A 10,326-nucleotide genomic window follows, 5' to 3' on the forward strand; every position below is an offset into this window, starting at 1 on the left:
TCCCAATACAAACTGCCACCAGGGTAGTGGGGTCTAGCACACTTGGTCCAACTTTCAAGCTAGCTCTGACCACATTTTAAAATGTCTCAATTGTGCTATGATCTATGTATAATCTTTTTTCTTTTTTTTTGAAGATCGAGATCTGCCTGTCATTTGCCTGATAGATGTGATGTTATCCAACCACTATCCAATCCATTTTGTCATTTCTTGTCAAACAACTATCCCAAAGGTGGCCATGTCTCAGTTCTTCCTCAACACATCTGTGCTACTACATGCTTCCACCATCTTGCACATCCAACATGTGTGGAATTTGGAACCACATTTTCCATCCTAGCAAGGATGGATTCAATAGTGGAATGATGCCATTACTAGAATTGCTCAATTTTTGTGCATCTATGGGTATCAGCTAGCAATTTTAAAGAAACGCTCTTATGAAGCCAATGCCCTCACCCTCAAAAAAGCCTTTGAGGCTCTCATCTTAAACCCCTTTGATGTGAATTTGCAAATTCACCTTGCCAAGCTTCGCAATAACAAGAAAATTGTTGACAACTGTGCTGCTCATGGAGCTCAAATCAAGGCCCGTCTCCACTAGTTAAAGGTTGGCGATAAAGCCTCAAAGGAGTTCTTTCAGGCTCTTCGAGCCCATCATACCAATGTTGGGATTAAAAAGATCAAATAAGGAATGACTGTTTTGTCTATTCTCCCTGACATCTTGCAAGCATTCATTCATCATTATGAGAACATCTTTGCTTCGCTAGGAAATTTAGTTGGTTAGGAGGAAGCTCTTAGAAAGTGTATCTCTATTAATCCAAACTACCTTGCAATTGAGCAACATGCTTTCTGTGAGCAACTTCTTTCCCTCAGAGACCTTAAAGAGGTAGTTTACTCCACGGTGGATGATAAGTCTCCTGGGTGTGATGGCTTTCCCTATGAATTTTACAAACACCTCTAGGAACAAATAGGTCCTAAACTACACAAAGTCTATCTCAAAGCATATCATACTAAAAGCTTAGGAGCGATAATAAATAAAGGGAATATCAAATTCATACCTAAAGTTGGTGATCCTGAGGACATATGTAATTGGAGGCCCATTACCCTTCTGAATGTGTCTTATGAGATCATTGCCAAGGTGCTCTCTCTCAAAATAAGGCACATGTTGCCTTTAATTGTGTGGCCTAAGCAAATTGGCTTTATCAAGTCAAGATATATTCTTGACAACATCATTGTTGTCTGGAAAGGTATGGAATGGGCTTGCAAGTCCAAGCACTAGGCTATCTTTTTAAAGATAGATTTTGCTAAAGCCTATGATCGTATTGAATGGCCCTTCATCTTGGCTATGCTTCAGGCTCTAGGTTTTGGTCCCAATTTTATTTAGTCTATGGAGATACTCTTTGGTGATGTTAGTGCTTGCATTACCATCAATAATTCACAATATGAGGCTTTTGGACATTTTCATTCAATCAGGCAAGGTTTCCCTCTAGCTCCAGTGCTTTATGTCCTTGATGCTAAAGGTTTTGGCTATTTGCTAGCTCATTCTATGTCTTCAAGGCTAGTTCATGGCATTTCCTTGCCTAAATCTTCCTCCCAGATAGTCAATGATCATTTTGCTGATGATTCCTTTCTTATGCTTCTTGAGGATGAAGAAAATGTCAAAAAAGCTTTAAATTGTCTAGACACCTTTTGTCAAACCTCTGGCTCTGCCATCCAATGGCATAAAATTCTTTGCTAATGCTAGTCTCTTTTGCTAGTTCCACCTTGGCTCAGCTAGTTCCAGTGGAAATGGGTTACTCATGGAGAAATCTTCCACTTTCTGGGCATTCCCTTTGCCTTTCAAGCCTCTCCTATGGAGTTTTGGAATGTTGTGCTTGCCAAGATTAGCAAAAAGCTCAACTATTGGATCACAAAGGTACTTTCTCTTGCTGGTAAATTCTAGATTTGTTCTAAGATTATGGCCGCCACTCATGTGTACTATTCTTCCTATTAGGCACCCTCCAAAGTTTCCTATCTTAAGCTGGAACGTTTGCTCAGAGATTTTCTTTGGGCTTCTAGTTCTAACCATCATGGTTTTCATAGAGTTTCTTGGGATTTTTGTTGTCTCCAAAGGGAGTATGGTGGTCTTGGCCTACTTTCCACTCAGAAATAGGTTCTTGCTCTCTATGTAAAATGGATTATTTGAGTCATTTATAGGGATGAAGCCTAGATGATTTTGGTAAGGCACTGCATTTCTTTCAGCTTCCCTGTTAATAGGCCTATGTGGAAGGAGATTGGTTTTCAAACCCTTCTCATCATGTGTGAATTAGTGGCCATTCAAGGCTCATTTGTTATTAAGAGTATTTGGAAAGCCTAGGAAGCTCTTAAGCCATGGCTTCATTGGGCTGGAGATGAGTTTTGCAATGGCCTCTCCTTGAATCAATAGAACATTTGGTGGTCTCCCCTATTTTCAATTCAAGGTACTCCTCTCACCAAGATTCAAGGTGCTAGTGCTCTATGTTTTTTCAAATGTGGCATCCAAACTCCTAGGGATCTCTTTTCAAGAGTCACCTTGAGTTTCAGGTCATGGGAAGATATGCAAGTTCAGTACTGCCTTGTCAGTATGGATCTATAGACTTTTCACCTTCTGATGTTTTCCATCCCTGTGAAGCTAGTTCATATGGTGGGGATTTAGTCTATTCAGCCTTGGTGCCATGATTGGAAGTGTTATCCTACTACTCCATTTGCCAATTATAAGCCCAATATGGGGTACAGATGGCTCTTGCCTCATCTTCCAATGGTTGACATGCTTAACCAATGGTGGAATTTGCAATCTTCACTTTCTCAATGGAGAAAATGGTTTCACACCATTTGGATTGCTATTACATAACCCAATATTGCCCACTTTTCTTGGTGTCTTGCCTTCCAAGGTCTTCCCCTAGGGCCTTGGCTCAAAAACATTGGGGTTCCTAATCCCAAATGCCCATTTTATGGTCAACCTAAGTCCTTTTTGCATATTTTTTGGTTTTGTAAGCATGCTCAAAATTATTAGCACTAGATTCATGATTTTTTCAAGCCTTTCAAGTGCAAACCATTTTCATGGCACATGATCCTATTGGGTGATTCCCCCATAATTCCTCAGAAATTCATTCAGATTTGGCATACCTTTAGGATGGAAATTTTGTTTTCTCTATGAAAAGATAGAAATTTTGTTTTGTCCACTCACAATTTTTTGGATGTTAACATTGCTAAGTACACTAAGGAATGCATTTGTAATAATGTTATTATGTAGATCTAGGTGCAAGCTAATAAAGTTTCCCTAGAAGTTTCTCACTTATAGGAATTGTTAAATCACTAGGGCAATGCTCCTTGCACCATTGCTAGAGTTCCTCTAGATGCCTCAGTTGATGCCTCTATGCCTCGTGATCATTGTTCTCACTGCTAGTCCTCAAGCTACCACTCGCACACACCATGCTCCCAAGCTTCTTGCCACCACTCTCCTAGTAGTGCTGATGGCAGATGGAGGTGTTGCTCTACTTCCCCACCCTACAATGGTTCTAGCTGGTCCCCGGCTCCTCCTCTTGGGCCTCAACGGGTGCAATCTAAGAAATTTCCTTGACTACCTTTGGCAATTTCTCCTCTATGGCCTGAGGTTGAGGATGCGGAGGCTGCCGCTAATCCTGTTGCTATTGATGATGGCTCGAATGTTCCCAGTCTACCCCACAATCCCATTGATACATGGGGATTCCCTAATAAAGATGATCCTCCTTCCTTGGCTGACACTACCTTAGCATCCTAAGGTTGTTTATTCTATTTTTTTTCTTTGAATAGTTGTTGTTTCCAGCTGAGGCCATATTTTTAAGTTCGGCTTCAGCCATGTGAACTCTTTCACAAGGTGATCTTGTATGCCACAACCCCTTTTTTATGAATTTTATTCTTAGTATATTTTATCAATAGAAAAGGACTATTCATCAAAAAAAAATCTTATCATCAGATTTGTATTTTTCTTTCAAATCTGATCTAATCTTAGGTTTCTTCGTAGACATGTTAATTAGATAACCAAGACCAATCTTATCATAAGTTGGTCTCTCTATTGACATTGAATGAATAAGATTTTCTCTTCTAGAATAGAGCTTCTCAAGTTGCTTCTTACACTGAGTTAATTCATGTTTCACAATTGTATTGTACTTATGAAGTTCATTGTGATGTTCTTTCAATGTTTTAAACTTAGATGCTTTATTTGCCAGACTTTCTCTTAGATCTGCATTTTTGGTCATCAAATTAGATTCAATTTTGTTGGGATCATTTCTTAAAGTCAATTTTAGATTTGTGATCTTCAATTCATGCTTCAAGATCTTGTACTCTTTCTTCATTTTTGAGTAAGCATCATCACTAGTTCCATATTGAGTAGATTTAGATTTGGATTTGAGATGTTCAATCTTTTCCTTTAATTGACCAATATATGCTTTGGAGTCTTCATATTTGTCCTTCAGCTTATCTCTTTCTTTAGTAAAGAGATCAATTTGTTCAAGAGCTTCTTCAAGGTTCTTCATCAACTATTCCATATCCATAGGGATCTTAATCAAGTTGTTAAGCCTTTTCAAAGTAACTACGCATTGATACCAATTTTTAAAAATAGGAATTACTAAGAAGGGGAGGGGTGAATTAGTAATCTATAAATTTTAGTCGCCAACTAGATATTATTTCTTACTTTACACCATGCACAACAAAGAAATAAAGTAATGTTGAATAGTAATAGTAATAATGCACAAAAATAACTCATAACACCATATTTTGTTAACTAGGGAAACCTTGGTCAAGGGAAAACTCCGATGGGGATGATACCTACTAGATAATATAGATATATATATATAAGTTCCTTGTTAGAGGATGGACCCTATTAGGAGTCAATGAGAAAATTTAGTATAAGGAGTCCCTCCTAGGAGACTTTGAATTCCTATTAGGAGATTCGAACCCTGTTAGGAGTTGTAGCACAATAGATGCAAGATGAGCCCACTACCCAAACATGCACTTCTAATTACAAGAAGAGCTCATTGCTCAAGCAAGTAATTAGATTGAATATAAGTACTGTATCTTCTTCCATGACTGATCTCTAATATTCAACTTGATCTTTGATCACCAAATAGCTCATATAAAATGTTGTATTTATCACTTTCATAAGAGTTCACATATAATCACAATTACAAGATAGCACTTGCATTCATAATCACAATCTTACAATTCAAACTTCACAATCTTACTACAAAATTCCTTTTCATAAATACCATGCCTTTTCACAAATTATTTCATGGTAAGCTATGACCATAATCTACTTTCCCAACTTAGAGTAAACATCTAGGATGTTCACCCTAATTGGACAAGTAATTATCTTGTAAACAAAATAATCCTTTCCTTCAATTCCACTATCTTGTTTCACTTCAAACATGATTATCTCTATTTCATATAGTCTGTACTAACTTCTGAGGACATACACATCATCACCAACATGTGTACTATCTCCATTTAACTTCTCTAGAAATAATATGATATCAGCAACAAGTTATAAACAAAACAATATATTGTTGTGAACCAAATTCTATACTTAGATAATTTTCTAATTACCAAACACTAAATATCTTTATTTCTAATTTTTTTGTAAGCATTTACATCATATGTTTCCATAAATGACAATAGTTACATATCACTATTTGCCAATTATCAACAAGCTCATCATCTTCTTTCATTCCTCCTCAAACTTTGATACTTGCAGTAATTTCTAATATCCTGCCTATATATGTTCTTAAAGATTCATCTTCCATCATTTTAGCATCTTGAAACACACAAATCCAACTTTGTAGCCCGAACTTCCTAGAATGTACTTTTGCTTCAAAACTATTTTCCAAATCAAATGTGAAGTAGCAAGTGATTTTACTTGATTCTACTCAATTTCATGAAGTGCAGTCAATAGTGCTTCTCTAGCTCTCATGTCACACATGAAAAGATCTTTTTATGCCTTGGTAAAAGTTTCCAAATCCTTCTTAGAAATGCTTTTCTTTGTTGATTTTGTCAAGATCCAGTATCCTAGACCCATACACAACAAATGTGTCTTGCTCAATTCCTTCTAGCTGTCATTATTTGTTTCATCAAACTTCAAACTATCCTTCTTGAACATGTTTACCATGGATCTCCTAAAGTTTTTAACCTTTATATTCAATGACTTAACACTCTAATACCAATTTTTAGAAACAATAGTCCACCAAGACAAGTAAGATGGGGGAGGAAGGCATGGGGTGAATCAGTTATCTAACAATTAAAACATTCATCTCCTTTAAATAAACTTAACCATTCAACCAAAGTAAATAGTAACCATAATAAGATGCACATAAAAAATTACACCAAATATGTTAACTAGGGAAACCCTTGATCAGAGGAAAAACCCAAGTGGGAATGATGCACACAATATTATGTACTAATATAGATATTTCATGTTAGAGGATAGACCCTGTTAGGATTATATTACAATATTTAGTACATAGAGTTTCTATTAGGAGACTTTGAATCCCTATTAGGAGATTCAAACCCCATTAGGAGTTGTAGTACAATGTATGCGAGAATAGCTCACTGCCCAAACCTGCAATTTCAACTATAAGAAGAGCTCACCGCTCAAACATGCACTTTACTATTATGTTCTTTTTTCTTTGTTCTTTCAACTGAAGCAATCACTTTCAAACCTTCAAGACTAGGTTACAAACCTCAGATCTAAATATCAAACCTTAGATCATTCTACAAAACCTCTACAATGAAGTTTCCTTCACTTTTGCACTATTCTACTCAATTTCACATTCTGCTCTCTCTCTCTCTCTCTCTCTCTCTCTCTCTCTCTCTCTACATACAATCCCTTCACATCAACATAATTCATGTCATACATGATAAAGAAAAATTCCCTTCCCTTGTAATGAGTCCTTAAAATAATTCCTTGAGTTAGCTATTAGACCTTCTCAACTAATTATTATAGGATCACATTAAGAACATCTAACACTTAGCAATAACATTAATCTTCAACCTTGTAACTTGAATAACTTTCCATATAGACAATATTATAACAAGAAAACTTAGCCACATTATCATCAACATGTCTTCTTCATATCTTCAACCTTGATCCTCAAAATATCAGCTCTGCTAAGAGATATAAAAAATTTACTAAAGCATACCTCTGTAAACTCTATCTTAGAACAGACATGACCAAAACTTACATAACTTCTTCTATACTTATCATTTCTTCTTCCAACATCAACTACATATACTAGATACTCAAAAGTATCTATCATGACCTTAGATAGTTATAATTCTCAACTAGCCATCGCTACCAACTTGATCTTTTAGCTATTCTTCTGTTAGATAACACAAAAAATTGTTATGTTGACATCAATGAAAAACTCAATCATGAATGCAACATATCATTATAGTAACATATCTACAATAATCCCCCATAGGAATATCACTAGCATTAATGCTTGTAACAATTTAAAGATGGAATTATAAAGTTTCCAACAATGCATCTATTAGAAATAATAGTCCACCATGATAACTAAGAGGGGTGATGAATCAATTATCCAATTAAAACTTTTATCAACCTTAATTAATATTATCAATTAAAGAAAAGTAAATAGAAAGCATAAAAAGATGCACATACATAATTACACTACATTTTTTAACTAGGGAAACCCTTGATTAGAGGGAAAACCTCAATGAGAATCATGCGCACAAAGATATATATATTTCTTGTTAGAGGATGGACCTTATTAGGAGTCTATAAACACATTTAGTACATAAGAGCCCTTGTTAGGAGACCTTGAATCCATGTTAGGAGATTCCAACCATATTAGGAGTTGTAGAAGGCATAAGGACCCATTCTCCAAATAGCTTCTAGGGCAAGACTGTTAGAGTAATTAGATATTTCCTAATTAACTCTACTTGCTTAAGATAAAATTTAGGCATCTAATAATTAATTTCTTTTATTAATTACCTAGGTTAGACCTTTTTAGGGTTTTGATCTCCTTGATAAGGATGATCTCTCTTTGTAAATTTAATTCATTTAGTTTTGATTATAACAATCTTATTTTTTGCTCATCAAGAATGTTTCATCTATGGATTTGGCAATTCTTGCCTCCATAGCTTTTTTGCCTCTCTTTTCTGTGATAGGTGTTTGCGTGCAAGTGATTCTTGGGAGTTGTGGGGTTGATCTTTCATCAACTTTAACATGGTATTAGAGCCTCATCCATGGTCGACAATAATTAACATGCATTAAACACATGACATCTGCAACAATTAAACATTTTGAAGCAGTCTATAGTGGTGAGAATGTAGAGGAATTTACAATAGGAAGAGAAGGAGAGAAAAAAGGATCTAGAGAGAAGAGTGGTGTAAAAACACACCATTGTGTGAGATGGAGATGGAGAAGGGGTTAGGGCTCCAAAATCAGGCCCTCTTGCCTCAAATGTGGTGAGCGAGCTAGATGTCCTTGGGCATGATGGTGACCCTCTTGTAATAGATGGTGCAGAGATTGGTGTCCTCAAAGATTCCCACTAGGTAGGCCTCTGATGCCTCCTATAGTACAGCCACGGTAGAGCTCTAAAAGTGCAGATCTATCTTGAAGTCCTACGTAATCTCCCTCACCAACCTCTAAAAGGCCAAATTCCTTATGAGTAGCTCCATGCTCTTCTAGTACTTGTGGATCTCCCTTAGTGAAACTATGCTTGGCCTAAATATTTGTGGCTTCTTCACTCCCCCTATCGTTGGTGCAAACTTCCTTGCTACTTTCATTGCTAGTTGTTCTAGGGAGCCTTTCCCCTAGTTGACTTCCTTGTTGTCTGCTTCATATAGTGAGTGCCCTTTCCATGACATTAGCCTCATGAAATGTATGAGATTAATCACCTCAGTATATAGATATGTACTCTTTTGTGTATCTTCATCGTGGTTCCTTGACTTAGAATTATTTTGGCTCACTTTCATAGTTGTCTATCACCCTTGTCTACATTAGGGGGGGTTCTTTTGTTGTTTCCCATGCTTTGGTGATTTTTGGGGCATGTTATTTGTTACCTTATCATAACATGTCCCTCACATTGGACACATCGCCATTTATTACCTTTGGTGCTTTGCATGTTCTATGTTTATTTGAAGTTCAAATCCTCTAATGATGGTCTACATTTCTTTAAAATTGTCCATTTGAGTGGGGCAAATATTTGTAGCCAGCATGGAATTTTTTGAAGCCAACATGGAAATTTTTGAAGTCCAAGCATAAGTCAATGGCCCTTTGGAGAGGAGAAATGTTATTTGGGCCCATGCCTATACCACTTGCCTAGATAAGGGCCCACCGAAAATAAATATAGGGTGCCCAAACAAAACCCATTCTCTTTGTACTCTATAGCTAGTCCTCACCAGCGTGTTGGGATATGATAGATTTATTATCAATCTCACTGCATGGTTTTGACTCTAGCCACACAAATATTGGTGTTTGAAAGACACAAATCACATCTACATGGAGGACATCATTTCTTGGTAAACTCATGCTCATTGGTCCTTTACTGATCTATGCAATAAAAGTGATTCTATGGCCAGCAGATTTTTTTTTGGCTCTGGCTCAAAATCTTAGAAAATTGTTTTCTTGGCCACCAATTTTAATCCAGCACCAGCCATTTGTCTAGCATTGTGTTTTTGACAGTCGGATTTTTTTCTGATAGGGGTCATTTTATGGCATTTTTTTTCCTTGGTAGCTGTTTGACCATCAAATTTGTGATTGTCTCTTTCTGACATCAATGCCATGCCAGCACTGCATCACTACTTCCTGTTACCTCATTAGCCTCTATTTGGACCTACCTTTTCTTTTTTTCTCATATCTTGGGCATATAGACTCTATTTTTCACAAATGAGATACTGCCAAAAAGCTAGTTTTGAGCCCATCATAGTGGTATAGGTTATTTTTAGTTTTGATTCTTTTCTAATAGCTTTTCCTACTATCAAAGTTAGGAGTTTAGTTTTGCACTTTGGAAGGCATATCTTGAGCATCCAATCTCTGATTTTGGAATTCTTTATATCATTGGAAAAGTCTTTTTGACCTCTTTTCAGTGATGTTGGTTGTTTTTCCAGACTCTACTCTAGGCACATTCTATTCATTCTTCTACAATTTTGTATTCTGGTGGATAATTGGGTTATTTTAGGTACAAGGATCGATTTCTTTGCTTGAAATGATTCATCATGACTTGTACTATCTACTGTATTAGTCGTATGTCTCTTTTGGTCTATTAAGACATCATTTGTATGCAATCTTGCAAATGCACTGAGGTAAAGTGCCTATGT

The 10,326-nt window shown here is 36.5% G+C and overlaps 1 pseudogene; it reads right to left on the reverse strand.

Annotated features, from left to right (window-relative positions):
• Positions 1–8,448: 8,448 nt before the first annotated feature.
• LOC149570649 (histone H3.2-like) lies at positions 8,449–8,849 on the reverse strand (annotated as a pseudogene).
• Between the last annotated feature and the right edge of the window lie 1,477 nt (positions 8,850–10,326).

Source organism: Cupressus sempervirens, chromosome 3 (assembly GCF_028749045.1).
Source record: "Cupressus sempervirens isolate cs-2001-9-10 chromosome 3, ASM2874904v1, whole genome shotgun sequence".
In the NCBI taxonomy this organism is placed as follows: Eukaryota; Viridiplantae; Streptophyta; class Pinopsida; order Cupressales; family Cupressaceae; genus Cupressus; species Cupressus sempervirens.